Genomic DNA, 21,209 nt, shown 5'->3' on the forward strand with positions numbered 1-21,209 from the left:
CCTGCCCATTCTAAGACCAGCCTATTCTAAGACCAGCCTATTCTAAGACCAACCCATTCTAAGACCAGTCTATTCTCAGACCAGCCTATTCTAAGACCAACAAATTCCAGACACGCCCATTCTAACACCAGCCTATTCTAAGACCAACTCATTCTAAGATCAGCCCATTCTAAGACCAGTCTATTCTAAGACCAACCCATTCTAAGACCAGCCCATTCTAAGACCAGTCTATTATAAGACCCGCCCATTCTAAGAGCAGCCTATGCTAAGACCAACCCATTCTAAGACCCGCCCATTCTAAGACCCGCCCATCCTAAGACCAGCCCATTCTAAGATCCGCTCATTCTAAGATCCGCCCATTCTAAGACCAGCATATTCTAAGACCAGCCCATTCTAAGAACCGCCCATTCTAAGACCAGCCCATTCTAAGAACCGCCCATTCTAAGACCAGCCCATTCTAAGAACCGCCCATTCTAAGACCAGCCTATTCTAAGACCCGCCCATTCTAAGACCAGTCTATTCTAAGACCAACCCATTCGAAGACCAGCCCATTCTAAGACCAGTCTATTCTAAGACCCGCCCATTCTAAGACCAGCCTATTCTAAGACCAACCCATTCTAAGACCCGCCCATTCTAAGACCCGCCCATTCTAAGACCAGTCTATTCTAAGACCAGTCTATTCTAAGACCAGCCCATTCTAAGACCAGTCTATTCTAAGACCAGCCCATTCGAAGACCAGCGCATTCTAAGACCACTCTATTCTAAGACCAGCCCATTCTAAGACCAGCCCATTCTAAGACAAGTCTATTCTAAGACCAACCCATTCGAAGACCAGTCTATTCTAAGACCAGCCCATTCTAAGATCCGCCCATTCTAAGACCAGTCTATTCTAAGACCAGCCCATTCTAAGACCAGCCCTTTCTAAGACCAGCCCTTTCTAAGACCAGTCTATTCTAAGACCAGCCCGTTCTAAGATCCGCCCATTCTAAGACCAACCCATTCTAAGACCAGCCCATTCTAAGATCCGCCCATTCTAAGACCAGCCCATTCTAACATCCGCTCATTCTAATATCTGCCCATTCTAAGACCAGCCTATTCTAAGACCAACCCATTCTAAGATCAGCCTATTCTAAGACCAGTCTATTCTAAGACCAGCTCATTCTAAGACCAGTCTATTCTAAGACCCGCCCATTCTAAGACCAGCCTATTCTAAGACCACCCTATTCTAAGACCAACCCATTCTAAGACCAGTCTATTCTAAGACCCGCCCATTCTAAGACCAACCCATTCTAAGACCAGTCTATTCTAAGACCAGCCCATTCTACGACCAGCCTATTCTAAGACCAGCCCATTTAAGACCAGTCTATTCTAAGACCAGTCTATTCTAAGACCAACCCATTCTAAGACCAGCCCATTCTAAGACCAGCCCATTTTAAGACCAGCCCATTCTAAGACCAGTCTGTTCTAAGAACAACACATTCTAAGACCAGCCCATTCTAAGACCAGCCCATTATAAGACCGGTCTATTCTAAGACCAGCCCATTCTAAGACCAGTCTGTTCTAAGACCAGCCCATTCTAAGACCGGTCTATTCTAAGACCAGCCCATTCAAAGACCAGTCTATTCTAAGACCAGCCTATTCTAAGACCAGTCTATTCTAAGACCAGCCCATTCTAAGACCCGCCCATTCTAAGACCCGCCCAATCTAAGACCAGCCTATTCTAAGACCAGTCTATTCTAAAACCAGCCTATTCTAAGACCAGTCTATTCTAAGACCAACCCATTCGAAGACCCGCCCATTCTAAGACCAGTCTATTCTAAGACCAGCCCATTCTAAGACCAGCCTATTCTAAGACCCGCCCATTCTAAGACTCGCCCATTCTAAGACCCGCCCATTCTAAGAGCCGCTCATTCTAAGACCAGTCTATTCTAAGACCGGCCCATTCTAAGACCGGCCCATTTTAAGACCCGCCCATTCTAAGACCCGCCCATTCTACTGGCCACTCATTCTAAGACCAGCCTATTCTAAGAGCTGCCCATTCTAAGACCAACCCATTCTAAGAGCTGCCCATTCTAAGACCAGCCCATTCTAAGACCAAACCATTCTAAGAGCTGCCCATTCTAAGACCAGCCCATTCTAAGACCAGCCCATTCTAAGACTCGCCTAGAAATCCTGGGTAGGAACAGGTGAGAGGGAGGCTGTACCACCATTATTTAAAGCGATCTAAAGCTGCAGTTCAGTACGTACCTGGTTAGTCCTATTCGAATGCTAATGGGCTTTTGTACCTAATACTGCTGTGTCGGCTGCTGTAGTTGAGCTGGAGAACAGTCTTTGCCCATGCAGAAACTTCCTCTGGCAACATGGGTGTGCTGCTCGGTCTGCCATTGTTGCAGGGTGCAGAGAAGGGAAATCAGCAAGTAAGATAGGAGAAACCTTCAGATATTGGGAGGAGGGAACATAGAAAGCCGTACACCACGCGGGTTTAGAGGACCAGAACATCTTACCTCCAGTTATATGAGGAGCAGTGTGTATGGCAGCTCCTCTTCATCAGGGGAGGTGTGACAGAGAAAAAGAATACTTCATATAGCACCCAACACGACTTCAGGATGTCTCAAAGTGTTTTTCAGCCAATTAAGTACTTTTGAAATCTAGTCACTGTTGTAATATAGGAATTGAAGCAGCCTATTTGCATACAGCAAGGTCCCACAAACAGCAATGTAATAATGACCAGATCATCTGTTTTGGTGATGTTGGTTGAGGGAAAAATATTGGCCAGGAATAACTCCCCTGCTCTTCTTTGAGATAGTACCAAGGGATCTTTTACATCCACCTGAGAGGACAGACTGGGACTTAGTTTAATGTCTCATATGAAATACATGCCATCTCAGTACTGTACTGGAGTATCAGCCTGGAATATGTGCTCAAGTCTCTGGGGTGGTACTTGAACCCACAACCTTCAGACTCAGAGGTGAGAGTGCTATCCACTGATCCACTGCTGACATCAGCTATGTTGCAGCATCAACTGCAGCCCCACAGCAAGTCACACACTTCATAGCCTGTGGTTCTGAAAGTGACTGTGGCTCTGAATTTCTATGCCTCAGGCTGCGACAGGTGACATAAGCGGCATCAGTCAATTTGCAGTGCGTTCCTGCGTCAAGCACGACACGGATTCATAATTCTTTGCCAAGGTAAAAAATAGTCATCTCTTTCCCTATGGAAGGTGGGAAGACAGAACTCTGAACATCACCAGAATCGGCTGCTTGCCCCATGTGCAGGGCATCACTGAAGACACCCACATAGCCTTGTGCCCTACGTCCGGACCGCAGGCTATACATGAACAGGGAAGGCCTCCACCCACCAAACATGCAGCTAGGAGTGCAAGAACCAGCATCTTATCATGCAGGTCTGTGCCCAGTTATCTGGCAATTGTCATGCTGTCAGTCATCAATCTCCCCTGTCTTCTGCCCAGACCGCTGGGTGTCAGGCTAGCTGCTTGAGGACAAGGGGCATCTCCTCGGCACGTGGCCAGCAGGGTCCTGTTAAACATATGCCCATGGGATCCTGATGAGGTCATCAGCACCCAACTGCGAGACACCCTGAGTGGGAAACGGCAGTGAGTTTCCTGCCAGTCCAACCCAATGCAGGAGTCGATTGGGGCCAGAAGAAATTCAAAAAAGTGATATTGTTACTTCTATTGTGGGGCCTGGAGGAGTGGGACAGCTTCTCCAGGCCCCACAAGGAAAGCTTCGGCCTCCACTGCCGCAATCTTGTCCCCCACCGATAGCCGAGACCCTTGCGGGCTGGCTAGACAGCCGATCCCAGCACTCACCTACTATCAGTGGGAGAACATAAGAAATAGGAGCAGGAGTAGGCCATTTGAGAGGCCTCTCGGCCCCACAAGTTTCTGTCGCTTTCTAACGATTTCCCAGCCGGATCAGTCGGAAGTCAGCTGGCGCCTCTTAAATGAGGCCTGAGATTTTATTTTTAAAAGTGACATGAAGACCCACCTACCGAAAACTGGCCCACAGTTAAAATCAAGCCCAGTTTCTGTTGGACGAATGGGTCATGTTTTCACTGAATGGCTTATAACTGGCAGGATGTGGCTTCTAATGGTTGTGCAGTTGCAATATTGATGGGTGCAATGTGATAAAGACTAAGAAGAAAGGGAGCACAATACTACACTTTAAAAATAGAGGGGGTTGGAATTCAGATTTCAACTGCCCCAGAATCTCTCCCGTCACAGCCAGATAATATCAGGGGGTGAGGGGAGGGGCAAGCAGTCCTTGCTCACAAGTCGCAGAGGAGCATGGGGCAGACAGAAATATCAGAAAATGCAGACAAGAAGAGAGAAGAGGGTCTCAGAAGATGTAGAGGACTATGGGCATCAACATGTAGAACAATGCAGGCATCAGAACATGGAGAAGAACAAAAACATTGGATTCCCCCAGAGGAACATGACTGCCAGATCCAGGGAGAAATATGATGTCAGAACACATAGACGATCACAGGCATCAAGTCCTGTACAGAGACACAGGTGTCAGGTCCTGTAAAGGAACACAGGGTCACATCCTGTAGAGGAACACAGACATCAAAAAATTTAGAGTAATAAAGCATTATATCCAACTGAGGTGTGCAGGCATCAGAACAGACAGAGGAACAGAGCAACTTCTGGTGAACACCTTGTAATGTTGGTCTACCTTTCACTTTCAGATGCTGACTGACCTGCTGTGAATTTGCAGCATTTTCTGTTCTTATCTTGTGAAGATTGTTTCCCATATCTTCCACGTCAAAAATGAAAGTAGGTGACCCGGACATTTGGTGGGAAATTGCAGAAGCCCCAAGAAATTGTGTATGTGACTGTTTTAAGTCATTGACGTTATTTCGCTGGGGGTTTCTGCCTCCCTCCCATCGTGGGTATGGCATGAGATCCGGAGAGCCTCCAAGGGCATTCAGGACCCATTTATTCTGACAGGAAAACACTGGAGTAAACATTGATACTTAGTGCTCCCAGGGCAGGCTGTATACCGAGAATTCAGGTGCGTGTCCCGCACGATGTTCCAGCCAATAAAACTGATGAACAGACAATGACAAAGTGCCTCAAACCTCAGTTATTGAGTGAGCTCGATTGAAATTCTTACAGTGATATTGATTGATTCCCCCGTGGCATTGCTCGTCAATATTCTGAGGTCGAAGAATGCAATGGACATGTACTGAACACACAGACACACATACAATGAAGAGAAAAAGCAAAACTTTTAACAAACAATATTAAACAAAAGTTAAATCTTCAGTTGGAAAACCTATTGGGTATTGGCAAACTGCTTTTTAATAAAGTTTACGAACATGAAAAGCACAGCAGGACGTTTAAACAGTTAATCCAATACAGGCCCTGTATACAGACATTCGAGCCCCATTTGGTAAGCTCCCTGTGGTCACGACTTTAGAAACTGCTGACTTATATAAACTGGAAATAAACTCTGAAACATCATCCAACAAAGCGGCAGTGCAGCCAGAGAGATAAAGCCAGAGTTTAATGTTCACAGGCTCAGCAGATCTGAGAGATGTTGCTGATTCCATTTAACCCAAGTGAGGATTACCCCTTACTCTCTCCATTCAACACAAACTTCATCAGCCTAGCCTAACCAGCCCTTCAAATATTGCAAAGTCAGCGATAGGTTGGAGATTGTCATTCATCTTTTAGTTTGGGATGTTGTAACTGAACAAATGGCTTAGCTGGTAAATGCACTTCACAGTATGAAAATTTGAGTGTGTTTGTCTGTGTATGTGTTTCTGCATGCCAGTGTCAACTGTAGCTCAGTGGGTAGCACCCTCGCCTCTGTGACTTCAGGGACTTGAGCGCAGAAATCTAGGCTGATACTTCAGTGCAGTACCGAGGGAATGTTGCACTGTCAGAGGTACCGTCTTTCGGATGAGATGTTAAATCGAGGCTCCGTCTGCTCTCTCACATGGATGTAAAAGATCCCATGGCACTATTTCTGACATGTATGTATGCTTGGGGTTACTAGCCACCAGATGCGCCACTGTCAGAGGTCATTGGGTTGCACACACGTGTGTGCAGCCCAGGTATAAAAGGCAAGCCATCATGTAATGTAATCACGTTGGGCCCTAATAAAGCAAAGCCAGGTTTGTACCTGTGTTAGGTTACAGTATTCAGTCTATCGAGTTATTACATATACAACATTTGGTGACGAGGTAACTTAAGAACCTACACATGCAAAAATGAGCACAATTGGAATTCTGGAGAAATTCGTGGAGGGAGAGGATTGGACAGATTTTGTAGCTTGCCTGGACCAGTATTTCGTGGCCAACAAAATGGAGGAACCCACTGACACAGTTAGGCGCAGGGCGGTCTTCCTCACGGTTTGCGGTCCGAAAATCTATAGACTCATAAAGAATCTTCTCTCCCTTGCAAGTCCAATGGACAAGGACTATGAGGAATTGTGTTCTCTGGTATGTGACCATCTCAAACCAGAAGAAGGCATCATCATCTCATGATATCAATTCTACAAGCACATTCGTTCTAAGGGCCAGGATGTATCGGAATTCGTTGCTGATCTAAGACATCTAGCTGGACCGTGTAAGTTTGAAAACGCATTGGGAGACATGCTGCGGGACTTCTTTGTAATTGGCATCAACCACAAGGTGATTCTGCGTAAGCTACTGGTGGCGGAGACGCTGGATTTGAGCAAGGCCATCACGATTGCTCAGGCATTCATGACGACGGATAAAAAATTAATGCAGATATCATTGGAACTCGGCAAGTACTGTAAACAAGATTGTATCGTCTACTCAACTGCATATGCGAAATCTGTGGCTGCCCAAAGTCCACCAATGGGAATGAATCCGATTTCACCGTGTTGGTGTTGTGGGGGCAATCATCTGCCTCATCAGTGTCAGTTTAAACAGTACATTTGTAAAGGCTGTTCAACACTGGGGCATCTCCAACGCATGTGTCTGCAACTGAGCAAGCGTGCTGCGACACACCATGTGGAGGATGATGGCCAGTATAGCACGGGTCCGGATATGCAATCCGAGATACCAGAGGAGGAAGTGTATGGACTGTATTCGTTCCTAAGAAAGAACCAACCGATAATGATTAATGTGAAACTTAACGGAGTGCCAGTAGCGATGGAATTGGACTCAGGTGCGAGTCAATTAAGAATGAGCCATAGGACATTTGACAAGCTGTGGGATACTAAGGCTGTGTGGCTTAAGCTGAGTCCAGTCAATGCCAAGTTGCATATGTACACTAAAGAACTCATAACGGTGATTGGCAATGCAGTAGTCAAGGTGTCGTATGATGGTGCGGTTCATGATTTACCTTTATGGATTATTCCAGGCAATGGTCAAACGTTGTTCAGCAGGAATTGGCTAGAGAAAATCAAATGGAATTGGAACGATATCAAAGCGTTGTCGTCGGAGGATGATACTCCATGTGCTCAAGTGCTGAGCAAGTTCCCCTCGCCGTTTGATCCAGGCAACGGCAATTTCACGGGGGCCAAGGTGCAGATCCACATGGACTTGGATGCAAGACCCATCCATCATAAAGCTCGGGCGGTTCCGTACATGATGAGGGAGAAGATCGAAATCGAACTGGACAGACTCCAGCAAGAAGGGGTCATATCACCGGTCGAATTTATCGAATGGGCCAGCCCCATTGTTCCTGTGTTGAAGAGTGATGGCACTGTCAGGAATTTGTGGAGACTACAAGGTTACGATCAACCGAGTTTCGAAACAGGATCAATACCCGTTACCGAAGGCTGATGACCTGTTTGCAACGCTAGCCGGGGGGCAGTCTTTCACTAAACTGGATCTGACGTCGGCCTACATGACACAGGAGCTGGTCGAGATATCGAAGAAACTTACGTTCACCAACACTCATAAAGGACTGTTTATCTACAACAGGTGTCCTTTTGGAATTCGCTCGGCTGCAGCCATATTTCAGAGGAACATGGAGAGTCTACTGAAGTGCGTCCCTAGAACCATCGTGTTCCAAGATGACATCCTGGTCACAGATCATGACACCACCGAACATGTGAACAACCTGGAAGAGGTTCTACGTCGTCTGGACAAAGTGGGACTCAGACTGAAACGTTCAAAGTGCATCTTCATGGCACCGGAAGTCAAATTCCTGGGTAGGAAAATTGCTGCTGACAGCATCAGGCCTACGGACTCGAAAACCAAGGCCATCAAAAATGCACCCAAGCCTCAGAATGTGACGGAGCTGCATTCGTTCCTTGGTCTATTCAACTACTTCGGTAATTTCCTACCTAGATTGAGCATTTCATTAGAGCCACTGCACATGCTGCTAAGAAAAGGCGACAACTGGGTTTGGGGTGCATCTCAAGATAGAGCTTTTGAGAAAGCTACTAATCTGTTTTGCTCTAACAAGCTGCTGGTACATTATGATCTGTGTTGGCGTCTAGTATTGGCCTGTGATGTTTCGTCATATGGAGTTGGTTGTGTGCTCCAACAAGCCAATGAGTCGGGTAAATTACAACCTGTTGTGTATGCTTCTAAAAATTTGTCAAAGGCGGAAAGAGCCTATAGCATGATAGAAAAAGGAGCATTAGCCTGTGTGTATGGGGTTAAAAAGATGCATCAGTACCTGTTTGGTCTTCGGTTTGAACTGGAAACAGATCACAAGCCACTCATTTCATTGTTTTCGGAAAACAAAGGTATCAATACCAATGCATCGTCACGCATCCAGAGGTGGGCGCTGACATTATCTGCCTATGATTATGTCATTCGCCATAGGCCTGGCACCGAGAATATTGCCGATGCACTGAACCGTCTGCCGTTTTCACACTGGAGGTGGAGACGCCAACCTGCCGGTCTACTGTTAGTTATGGAAGCTTTTGAAAGTGAAGGAATCCCTGTCATGGCTCAACAAGTTAAGACCTGGACCAGCCAGGAACTGATATTATCAGTTGTGAAACGTTGTGTCCTTAGTGGTGATTGGTCTGCCATACCAAAGCAAATGTTTACTGTGGGGTAATCATGTTGTTATGCCTGAGAAAGGCAGAGAGAAATTTGTACATGATCTACATAGCACTCATCCCGGTATTGTCATGATGAAAGCCATTGCCAGGTCACATGTATTGTGGCCTGGAATTGACTCTGATCTGGAATCATGTGTGCTTCAGTGCAACACTTGCATGCAGCTAAATAAAGCACCAGCGGAATCGCCGCTGAGTCTGTGGTCGTGGCCATCTAAACCATGGTCCAGGATCCACATCGACTTTGCAGGTCCCTTCCTGGGAAAGATGTTTTTAGTTGTGGTGGATGCATATTCCAAGTAGAGAGAGTGTATAATCATGTCATCCAGTACATCCACAGCTACCATTAAGAGTCTTCGTGTCATGTTTGCCACTCATGGTCTGCCCGACATTGTTGTAAGCGACAACGGACCTTGCTTCACTAGTCTGAGGTTTCAAGACTTCATGAAACTCAATGGTATCAAACATGTGAGGTCAGCATCATTCAAACCTGCATCTAATGGTCAAGCAGAGCATGCTGTCCAAACCATCAAGCAGCATATGAAACGTGTAACTCAAGGTTCACTGCAGACTCGCTTGTCATGCATATTGCTTAGTTACAGGACAAGGCCCCATTCGCTTACCAGGGTCCCCCCTGCTGAACTACTGATGAAGAGCAGTCTCAAGACCAAGCTCTCTCTTGACCACCCTGACTTGAATGATCATGTTGAATACAGACGTCAAAGTCAGCAGTGGTATCATGATCGCGCTGCCGTGTCACGCGACATTTCTTTTAACGATCCTGTGTATGTATTAAATTATGGTCAAGGTCCCAAGTGGATCGCCGGTACTGTTACAGCCAAGGCGGGTAATAGAGTGTTTATCAACAAGCTCAAGAATGGGCAAACATTCAGGAAACATGTTGATCAGATAAAGCTGCGGCACACGGATGAACTGTAACAGTCTGAGGAAGACACAATCAGTGGCCAACCAACCTACCCTCAGTCATCAGAGGACTCCGCTGTCATCAATGAATCTGGACTTTCAATCCCTGACATGGTCATTGCCACTCCCTTCAGATCGGCTACCCAGCCCCCTGTAGTGTTTGCAGGCACTCCACGAGGTAAGGTATTTGCACTTGAACTGTTGTGACCTTAGTCCATTTATTGCAGCTCCTGAATGAGGTTACAGTAAGGTGGGCTCCCTTTTATACCTGGTTACCTGCGGTGTGCAGGTGACCTCTAGGTCTCCACCTGTTGCACCCTCTGGTGGTACAGACGTATTGTATACAGTGTGAAGATACATTCATTGGTCTTATGAAACTGTACATTGAGTGTACAGGGTATATACATACACAACACCCCCAGTCATAACAGACTCAGAACGCTCGCCCAAGGCTGGAGTTGAACTGAGATGATCAACTCGGGAGCAGAAAGCCGCGGACTGTCTCAAATTGTAAAAACACTGTTACTAATATCTTAAAGGGGGAATATTGTCATGTATGTATGCTTGGTGTTACTAGCCACCAGTTGGCGCCACTGTCGGAGGTCATTGGGCTGTACGCATGAGTGTACGGCCCAGGTATAAAAGGCAAGACATCATGTAATGTAATCACTTTGGGCCCTAATAAAGCAGAGCCAGGTTTGCACCTGTGTCAGTTTACAGTATTCAGTCTATTGAGTTATTACATCTACAACAATTTCGAAGAAGAGCAGGGGAGCTATCCCTGGTGTCCTGACCAATATTTATCCCTCAATCAACATAACAAAAACAGATTATCTGGTTATTATCACATTTTTGTTTGTGTGAGCCTGCTTGTGTGCAAATTGGCTGCTGCGTTTCCTACATTACAGAGAGTGTTCAAAAATCAGGCCCTCAAATCTGCCACCAAGCTCATGGTCTACAGGGCTGTAGTGATACCCCTCTCCTGTATGGCTCAGAAACATGGACCATATACAGCATACACCTCAAAGTGCTGGAGAAATATCACCAACGATGTCTTTACAAGATCCTGCAAATCTCCTGGGAGGACAGACGCACCAACGTTAGCGTCCTCGATCAGGCCAACATCCCCAGCATCGAAGCACTGACCACACTTGACCAGCTCCGTTGGGTGGGCCACATTGTTCGCATGCCTGGCACAAGACTCCCAAAGCAAACGCTCTACTCGGAACTCCTACACGGCTAGCGAGCCCCAGGTGGGCAGAGGAAACGTTTCAAGGACACCCTCAAAGCCTCCTTGATAAAATGCAACATCCCCACTGACACCTGGGAGTCCCTGGCCAAAGACCGCCCTAAGTTGAGGAAGAGCATCTGGGAGGGCGCTGAGCACCTCGAGTCCCATTGCCGAGAGCATGCAGAAAACAAGCACTGGCAGCGGAAAGGCACCCACCCTTTCCTTCAACAACTGCCTGTCCCAACTGTGACAGAGACTGTAATTCCCGTATTGGACTGTTCAGTCATCGAAGAACTCACTTTTAGACTGGAAGCAAGTCTTCCTTGATTTCGAGGGACCGCCTATGATGATGACAACAGTGACTACACTCCAAAAGCATTTCTTTGGCTGTAAAGTGCTTTAAGATGTCCGGTGGTCGTGAAAGGCGCGATATAAATGCAAGTCTTTCTTTTCTTTATGTGTGTCTGTATCGTCTGTGTGTGCATGTATGTCTGTTGGTGTGTCTGTATCTGTGTGTCTGCATATGCATGTATCTTTGTGGACAAGAGTGTAAGGGAGAAATTCACTTTGGTTAAATCTAAATTTTCTTTCGATATTAATTGTTCACAAACTGAAAATTGAAGAGCTAATCTGTGGCACTGCACATATGCCTCTAAAATCTGCTTGATAATATTCTTCACAAAAAATAGTTATTGCTGTGCTATCCAATTTATAAGTTGTACCTTTGTACAAGACTGAGGCAAGCAAGTTATGCCTTTTATACCGCTCTAAGCAAAACACAAGAGCCCAGAAACCACTGGCGGGGATATTTGCAAACAAATGTTTAATGTATTTTTATGCCATTCCTCTGTCCTCTATTCTAACAGAGGTTTAAATGGCTCAATGCCTCTATGAAATAAAATGGATTGAGGAATGTCATTTCAATGCATTGACCATTTTTACATTAACATCAGCAACAGCAATTTGTGGGCTCCGGGAGAGGCAGGTCATTCTGCCGAGCTTGAGTTTATTAATCCAGAATCTCGTTGTGCGAGGCCCCTTGGGGAAGAGTGACCATAATATGGTGGAATTCTGCATTGGGATGGAGAATGAAACAGTTAATTCAGAGACCAAGGTCCAGAACTTAAAGAAGGCTAACTTTGAAGGTATGAGGCGTGAATTGGCTGGGATGGATTGGCGAATGATACTTAAGGGGTTGACTGTGGATGGGCAATGGCAGACATTTAGAGACCGCATGGATGAACTACAACAATTGTACATTCTTGTCTGGCATAGAAATAAAAAAGGGAAGGTGGCTCAACCGTGGCTATCAAGGGAAATCAGGGATAGTATTAAAGCCAAGGAAGTGGCATACAAATTGGCCAGAAATAGCAGCGAACCTGGGGACTGGGAGAAATTTAGAACTCAGCAGAGGAGGACAAAGGGTTTGATTAGGACAGGGAAAATGGAGTATGAGAAGAAGCTTGCAGGGAACATTAAGACGGATTGCAAAAGTTTCTATAGATATGTAAAGAGAAAAAGGTTAGTAAAGACAAACGTAGGTCCCCTGCAGTCAGAATCAGGGGAAGTCATAACGGGGAACAAAGAAATGGCGGACCAATTGAACAAGTACTTTGGTTCGGTATTCACGAAGGAGGACACGAACAACCTTCCGGTTATAAAAGGGGTCGGGGGGTCTAGTAAGGAGGAGGAACTGAGGGAAATCCTTATTAGTCGGGAAATTGTGTTGGGGAAATTGATGGGATTGAAGGCCGATAAATCCCCAGGGCCTGATGGACTGCATCCCAGAGTACTTAAGGAGGTGGCCTTGGAAATAGTGGATGCGTTGACAGTCATTTTCCAACATTCCATTGACTCTGGATCAGTTCCTATGGAGTGGAGGGTAGCCAATGTAACCCCACTTTTTAAAAAAGGAGGGAGAGAGAAAACAGGGAATTATAGACCGGTCAGCCTGACATCGGTAGTGGGTAAAATGATGGAATCAATTATTAAGGATGTCATAGCAGTGCATTTGGAAAGAGGTGACATGATAGGTCCAAGTCAGCATGGATTTGTGAAAGGGAAATCATGCTTGACAAATCTTCTGGAATTTTTTGAGGATGTTTCCAGTAGAGTGGATAAGGGAGAACCAGTTGATGTGGTATATTTGGACTTTCAGAAGGCGTTCGACAAGGTCCCACACAAGAGATTGATGTGCAAAGTTAGAGCACATGGGATTGGGGGTAGTGTACTGACATGGATTGAGAACTGGTTGTCAGACAGGAAGCAAAGAGTAGGAGTAAATGGGTACTTTTCAGAATGGCAGGCAGTGACTAGTGGGGTACCGCAAGGTTCTGTGACTGGGGCCCCAGCTGTTTACACTGTACATTAATGATTTAGATGAGGGGATTAAATGTAGTATCTCCAAATTTGCGGATGACACTAAGTTGGATGGCAGTGTGAGCTGCGAGGAGGATGCTGTGAGGCTGCAGAGCGACTTGGATAGGTTAGGTGAGTGGGCAAATGCATGGCAGATGAAGTATAATGTGGATAAATGTGAGGTTATCCACTTTGGTGGTAAAAACAGAGAGACAGACTATTATCTGAATGGTGACAGATTAGGAAAAGGGGAGGTGCAAAGAGACCTGGGTGTCATGGTACATCAGTCATTGAAGGTTGGCATGCAGGTGCAGCAGGCGGTTAAGAAAGCAAATGGCATGTTGGCCTTCATAGCAAGGGGATTTGAGTACAGGGGCAGGGAGGTGTTGCTACAGTTGTACAGGGCATTGGTGAGGCCACACCTGGAGTATTGTGTACAGTTTTGGTCTCCTAACCTGAGGAAGGACATTCTTGCTATTGAGGGATTGCAGCGAAGGTTCACCAGACTGATTCCCGGGATGGCGGGACTGACCTATCAAGAAAGACTGGATCAACTGGGCTTGTATTCACTGGAGTTCAGAAGAATGAGAGGGGACCTCATAGAAACATTTAAAATTCTGACAGGGTTAGACAGGTTAGATGCAGGAAGAATGTTCCCAATGTTGGGGAAGTCCAGAACCAGAGGTCACAGTCTAAGGATAAGGGGTAAGCCATTTAGGACCGAGATGCGGAGGAACTTCTTCACCCAGAGAGTGGTGAACCTGTGGAATTCTCTACCACAGAAAGTTGTTGAGGCCAATTCACTAAATATATTCAAAAAGGAGTTAGATGAGGTCCTTACTAGTAGGGGGATCAAGGGGTATGGTGAGAAAGCAGGAATGGGGTACTGAAGTTGAATGTTCAGCCATGAACTCATTGAATGGCGGTGCAGGCTAGAAGGGCCGAATGGCCTACTCCTGTACCTATTTTCTATGTTTCTATGTTTCTATGACCCGACAACAACGCGCCCCCACCCCGCCAACCCTCCACCCCCACCCCCACATCGAGGCAAACTAACTCCTAAATCGTTCTAAACGGCACTTTTAAAAATAAATCAGGTGGCTTGTAAAACAGGTGCCTGATCTGATCCCCACAGTGTCACATTGCCAAATCTGATCCTGTCGGTGTCACACTGCCAAATCTGATCCCGACACTGTCACACTGCCCAATCTGATCCCTACAGTGTCACACAGCCCAATCTGATCCCTACATTGTCACACTGCCCAATCTGATCCCCACAGTGTCACACAACCCAATCTGATCCCGTCAGTGTCACACAGCCCAATCTGATCCCGTCAGTGTCACACTGCCCAATCTGATCCCGACATTGTCACACTGCCCAATCTGATCCCGACAGTGTCACACTGCCCAATCTGATTCTGTCAGTGTCACACTGCCTAATCTGATCCTGTCATTGTCACACCGCCCAATCTGATCCCATCAGTGTCACACAGCCCAAACTGATCCCTTCAGTGTCACACTGCCCAATCTGATACCCACAATGTCACACAGCCCAATCTGATCCCTACAGTGTCACACTGCCCAATCTGATCCCGACAGTGTCACATTGCCCAATCTGATCCCTACAGTGTCACGTTGCCCAATCTGATCCCGACAGTGTCACACTGCCCAATCTGATCCCTACAGTGTCACACTGCCCAATCTGATCCCTACAGTGTCACACTGCCCAATCTGATCCCTACAGCGTCACACTGCCCAATCTGCTCCTGTGAGTGTCACACTACCCAATCTGATCCCTACAGTGTCACACTACCCAATCTGATCCCTACAGTGTCACACTGCCCAATCTGCTCCTGTGAGTGTCACACTACCCAATCTGATCCCTACAGTGTCACACTGCCCAATCTGCTCCTGTGAGTGTCACACTTCCCAATCTGATCCCTACAGTGTCACACTGCCCAATCTGATCCTGTGAGTGTCACACTGCCCAATCTGATCCTTACAGTGTCACACTGCCCAATCTGATCCTGTCAGTGTCACACTTCCCAATCTGATCCCTACAGTGTCACACTGCCCAATCTGATCCCTACAGTGTCACACTGCCCAATCTGCTCCTGTGAGTGTCACACTACATAATCTGATCCCTACAGTGTCACACAGCCCAATCTGCTCCTGTGAGTGTCACACTTCCCAATCTGATCCCTACAGTGTCACACTGCCCAATCTGATCCCTACAGTGTCACGCTGCCCAATCTGATCCTGTCAGTGTCACACTTCCCAATCTGATCCCTACAGTGTCACACTGCCCAATCTGATCCCTACAGTGTCACACTGCCCAATCTGATCCCTACAGTGTCACACTGCCCAATCTGATCCTGTCAGTGTCACACTTCCCAATCTGATCCCTTCAGTGTCACACTGCCCAATCTGATCCTGTGAGTGTCACATTTCCCAATCTGATCCCTACAGTGTCACACTGCCCAATCTGATCCTGTGAGTGTCACACTGCCCAATCTGATCCCTACAGTGTCATACTGCCCAATCTGATCCTGTCAGTGTCACACTTCCCAATCTGATCCCTACAGTGTCACACTGCCCAATCTGATCCCTACAGTGTCACACTGCCCAATCTGCTCCTGTGAGTGTCACACTACCCAATCTGATCCCTACAGTGTCACACTGCCCAATCTGCTCCCGTGAGTGTCACACTTCCCAATCTGATCCCTACAGTGTCACACTGCCCAATCTGATCCTGTCAGTGTCACACTTCCCAATCTGATCCCTACAGTGTCACACTGCCCAATCTGATCCCTACCGTGTCACACTTCCCAATCTGATCCCTACAGTGTCACACTTCCCAATCTGATCCCTTCAGTGTCACACTGCCCAATCTGATCCTGTGAGTGTCACACTTCCCAATCTGATCCTGTGAGTGTCACACTTCCCAATCTGATCCCTACAGTGTCACACTTCCCAATCTGATCCCTACAGTGTCACACTGCCCAATCTGATCTTGTCAGTGTCACACTTCCCAATCTGATTCCTACAGTGTCACACTGCCCAATCTGATCCTGTGAGTGTCACACTTCCCAATCTGATCCTGTGAGTGTCACACTTCCCAATCTGATCCTGTGAGTATCACACTTCCCAATCTGATCCCTACAGTGTCACACTGCCCAATCTGCTCCTGTGAGTGTCACACTACCCAATCTGATCCCTACAGTGTCACACTGCCCAATCTGCTCCTGTGAGTGTCACACTTCCCAATCTGATCCCTACAGTGTCACACTGCCCAATCTGATCCCTACAGTGTCACACTTTCCAATCTGATCCCTGCAGTGTCACACTGCCCAATCTGATCCTGTCAGTGTCACACTTCCCAATCTGATCCCTACAGTGTCACACTGCCCAATCTGCACCTGTCAATGTCACACTTTCCAATCTGATCCCTACAGTGTCACACTGCCCAATCTGATCCTGTCAGTGTCACACTTCCCAATCTGATCCCTACAGTGTCACACTGCCCAATCTGCTCCTGTCAGTGTCACATCGCCCAATCTGCTCCTGTCAGTGTCACACTGCCCAATCTGATCCCGTCAATGTCACACAGCCCAATCTGATCCCGTCAGTGTCACACTGCCCAATCTGATCCCGTCAATGTCACACTGCCCAATCTGATCCCGTCAGTGTCACACTTCCCAATCTGCTCCCGTCAGTCTCACACTGCCCAATCTGCTCCTGTCAGTGTCACACCGCCCAATCTGCTCCTGTCAGTGTCACACTGCCCAATCTGATCCCGTCAATGTCACGCAGCCCAATCTGCTCCTGTCAGTGTCACACTGCCCAATCTGATCCCGTCAATGTCACACTGCCCAATCTGATCCCGTCAGTGTCACACTGTCCAATCTGATCCTGTCAGTGTCACACTGTCCAATCTGATCCCGTCAGTGTCACACTGTCCAATCTGATCCCGTCAGTGTCACACTGCCCAATCTGGTCCCTACAGTTTCACACTGCCCAATCTGATCCTGTGAGTGTCACACTTCCCAATCTGAGCCTGTGAGTGTCACACTTCCCAATCTGATCCTGTGAGTGTCACACTTCCCAATCTGATCCCTACAGTGTCACACTGCCCAATCTGCTCCTGTGAGTGTCACACTACCCAATCTGATCCCTACAGTGTCACACTGCCCAATCTGCTCCTGTGAGTGTCACACTTCCCAATCTGATCCTGTGAGTGTCACACTTCCCAATCTGATCCCTACAGTGTCACACTGCCCAATCTGCTCCTGTGAGTGTCACACTACCCAATCTGATCCCTACAGTGTCACACTGCCCAATCTGCTCCTGTGAGTGTCACACTTCCCAATCTGATCCTGTGAGTGTCACACTTCCCAATCTGATCCCTACAGTGTCACACTGCCCAATCTGCTCCTGTGAGTGTCACACTACCCAATCTGATCCCTACAGTGTCACACTGCCCAATCTGCTCCTGTGAGTGTCACACTTCCCAATCTGATCCCTACAGTGTCACACTGCCCAATCTGATCCTGTGAGTGTCACACTGCCCAATCTGATCCCCACAGTGTCACACTGCCCAATCTGTTCCTGTGAGTGTCACACTTCCCAATCTGATCCCTACAGTGTCACACTGCCCAATCTGATCCCTACAGTGTCACATTGCCCAATCTGATCCTGTGAGTGTCACACTTCCCAATCTGATCCCTACAGTGTCACACTGCCCAATCTGATCCTGTGAGTGTCACACTGCCCAATCTGATCCCTACAGTGTCACACTGCCCAATCTGTTCCTGTGAGTGTCACACTACCCAATCTGATCCCTACAGTGTCACACTGCCCAATCTGCTCCTGTGAGTGTCACACTTCCCAATCTGATCCCTACAGTGTCACACTGCCTAATCTGATCCTGTCAGTGTCACACTTCCCAATCTGATCCCTTCAGTGTCACACTGCCCAATCTGATCCTGTGAGTGTCACACTTCCCAATCTGATCCTGTGAGTGTCACACTTCCCAATTTGATCCCTACAGTGTCACACTGCCCAATCTGATCCCTACAGTGTCACACTGCCCAATCTGATCTTGTCAGTGTCACACTTCCCAATCTGATTCCTACAGTGTCACACTGCCCAATCTGATCCTGTGAGTGTCACACTTCCCAATATGATCCTGTGAGTGTCACACTTCCCAATCAGATCCTGTGAGTGTCACACTTCCCAATCTGATCCCTACAGTGTCACACTGCCCAATCTGCTCCTGTGAGTGTCACACTACCCAATCTGATCCCTACAGTGTCACACTGCCCAATCTGCTCCTGTGAGTGTCACACTTCCCAATCTGATCCCTACAGTGTCACACTGCCCAATCTGATCCTGTGAGTGTCACACTGCCCAATCTGATCCCTACAGTGTCACACTGCCCAATCTGTTCCTGTGAGTGTCACACTTCCCAATCTGATCCCTACAGTGTCACACTGCCCAATCTGATCCCTACAGTGTCACACTGCCCAATCTGATCCTGTGAGTGTCACACTTCCCAATCTGATCCCTACAGTGTCACACTGCCCAATCTGATCCTGTGAGTGTCACACTGCCCAATCTGATCCCGACAGTGTCACACTGCCCAATCTGTTCCTGTCAGTGTCACACTTCCCAATCTGATCCCTACAGTGTCACACTGCCCAATCTGATCCCTGCAGTGTCACACTGACCAATCTGCTCCTGTCAGTGTCACACTTCCCAATCTGATCCCTACAGTGTCACACTGCCCAATCTGATCCTGTGAGTGTCACACTTCCCAATCTGATCCCTACAGTGTCACACTTCCCAATCTGATCCCTACAGTGTCACACTGCCCAATCTGATCCTGTGAGTGTCACACTTTCCAATCTGATCCCTGCAGTGTCACACTGCCCAATCTGATCCTGTGAGTGTCACACTTCCCAATCTGATCCCTACAGTGTCACACTGCCCAATCTGATCCTGTCAGTGTCACACTTTCCAATCTGATCCCTACAGTGTCACACTGCCCAATCTGATCCTGTGAGTTTCACACTTCCCAATCTGATCCCTACAGTGTCACACTGCCCAATCTGATCCCTACAGTGTCACACTGCCCAATCTGATCCCTACAGTGTCACACTTCCCAATCTGATCCCTTCAGTGTCACACTGCCCAATCTGATCCTGTGAGTGTCACACTTCCCAATCTGATCCTGTGAGTGTCACACTTCCCAATCTGATCCTGTGAGTGTCACACTTCCCAATCTGATCCCTGCAGTGTCACACTGCCCAATCTGATCCTGTGAGTGTCACACTTCCCAATCTGATCCCTGCAGTGTCACACTGCCCAATCTGCTCCTGTGAGTGTCACACTACCCAATCTGATCCCTACAGTGTCACACTGCCCAATCTGCTCCTGTGAGTGTCACACTTCCCAATCTGATCCCTACAGTGTCACACTGCCCAATCTGATCCTGTGAGTGTCACACTGCCCAATCTGATCCCTACAGTGTCACACTGCCCAATCTGTTCCTGTGAGTGTCACACTTCCCAATCTGATCCCTACAGTGTCACACTGCCCAATCTGATCCCTACAGTGTCACACTGCCCAATCTGATCCTGTGAGTGTCACACTTCCCAATCTGATCCCTACAGTGTCACACTGCCCAATCTGATCCTGTGAGTGTCACACTGCCCAATCTGATCCCTACAGTGTCACACTGCCCAATCTGCTCCTGTGAGTGTCACACTACCCAATCTGATCCCTACAGTGTCACACTGCCCAATCTGCTCCTGTGAGTGTCACACTTCCCAATCTGATCCCTACAGTGTCACACTGCCCAATCTGATCCTGTCAGTGTCACACTTCCCAATCTGATCCCTACAGTGTCACACTGCCCAATCTGATCCCTGCAGTGTCACACTGCCCAATCTGATCCCTACAGTGTCACACTTCCCAATCTGATCCCTTCAGTGTCACACTGCCCAATCTGATCCTGTGAGTGTCACACTTCCCAATCAGATCCCTGCAGTGTCACACTGCCCAATCTGATCCTGTGAGTGTCACACTTCCCAATCTGATCCCTACAGTGTCACACTGCCCAATCTGATCCTGTCAGTGTCACACTTTCCAATCTGATCCCTACAGTGTCACACTGCCCAATCTGATCCTGTGAGTGTCACACTTCCCAATCTGATCCCTACAGTGTCACACTGCCCAATCTGATCCTGTCAGTGTCACACTTCCCAATCTGATCCCTACAGTGTCACACTGCCCAATCTGCTCCTGTCAGTGTCACATCGCCCAATCTGCTCCTGTCAGTGTCACACTGCCCAATCTGATCCCGTCAATGTCACACAGCCCAATCTGATCCCGTCAGTGTCACACTGCCCAATCTGATCCCGTCAATGTCACATTGCCCAATCTGATCCCGTCAGTGTCACACTTCCCAATCTGATCCCTACAGTGTCACACTGCCCAATCTGATCCTGTCAGTGTCACACTTCCCAATCTGATCCCTTCAGTGTCACACTGCCCAATCTGATCCTGTGAGTGTCACACTTCCCAATCTGATCCTGTCAGTGTCACACTTCCCAATCTGATCCCTACAGTGTCACACTGCCCAATCTGCTCCTGTGAGTGTCACACTTCCCAAT

This window comes from Pristiophorus japonicus, chromosome 1 (assembly GCF_044704955.1).
Source record: "Pristiophorus japonicus isolate sPriJap1 chromosome 1, sPriJap1.hap1, whole genome shotgun sequence".
Classification (NCBI taxonomy): Eukaryota; Metazoa; Chordata; class Chondrichthyes; family Pristiophoridae; genus Pristiophorus; species Pristiophorus japonicus.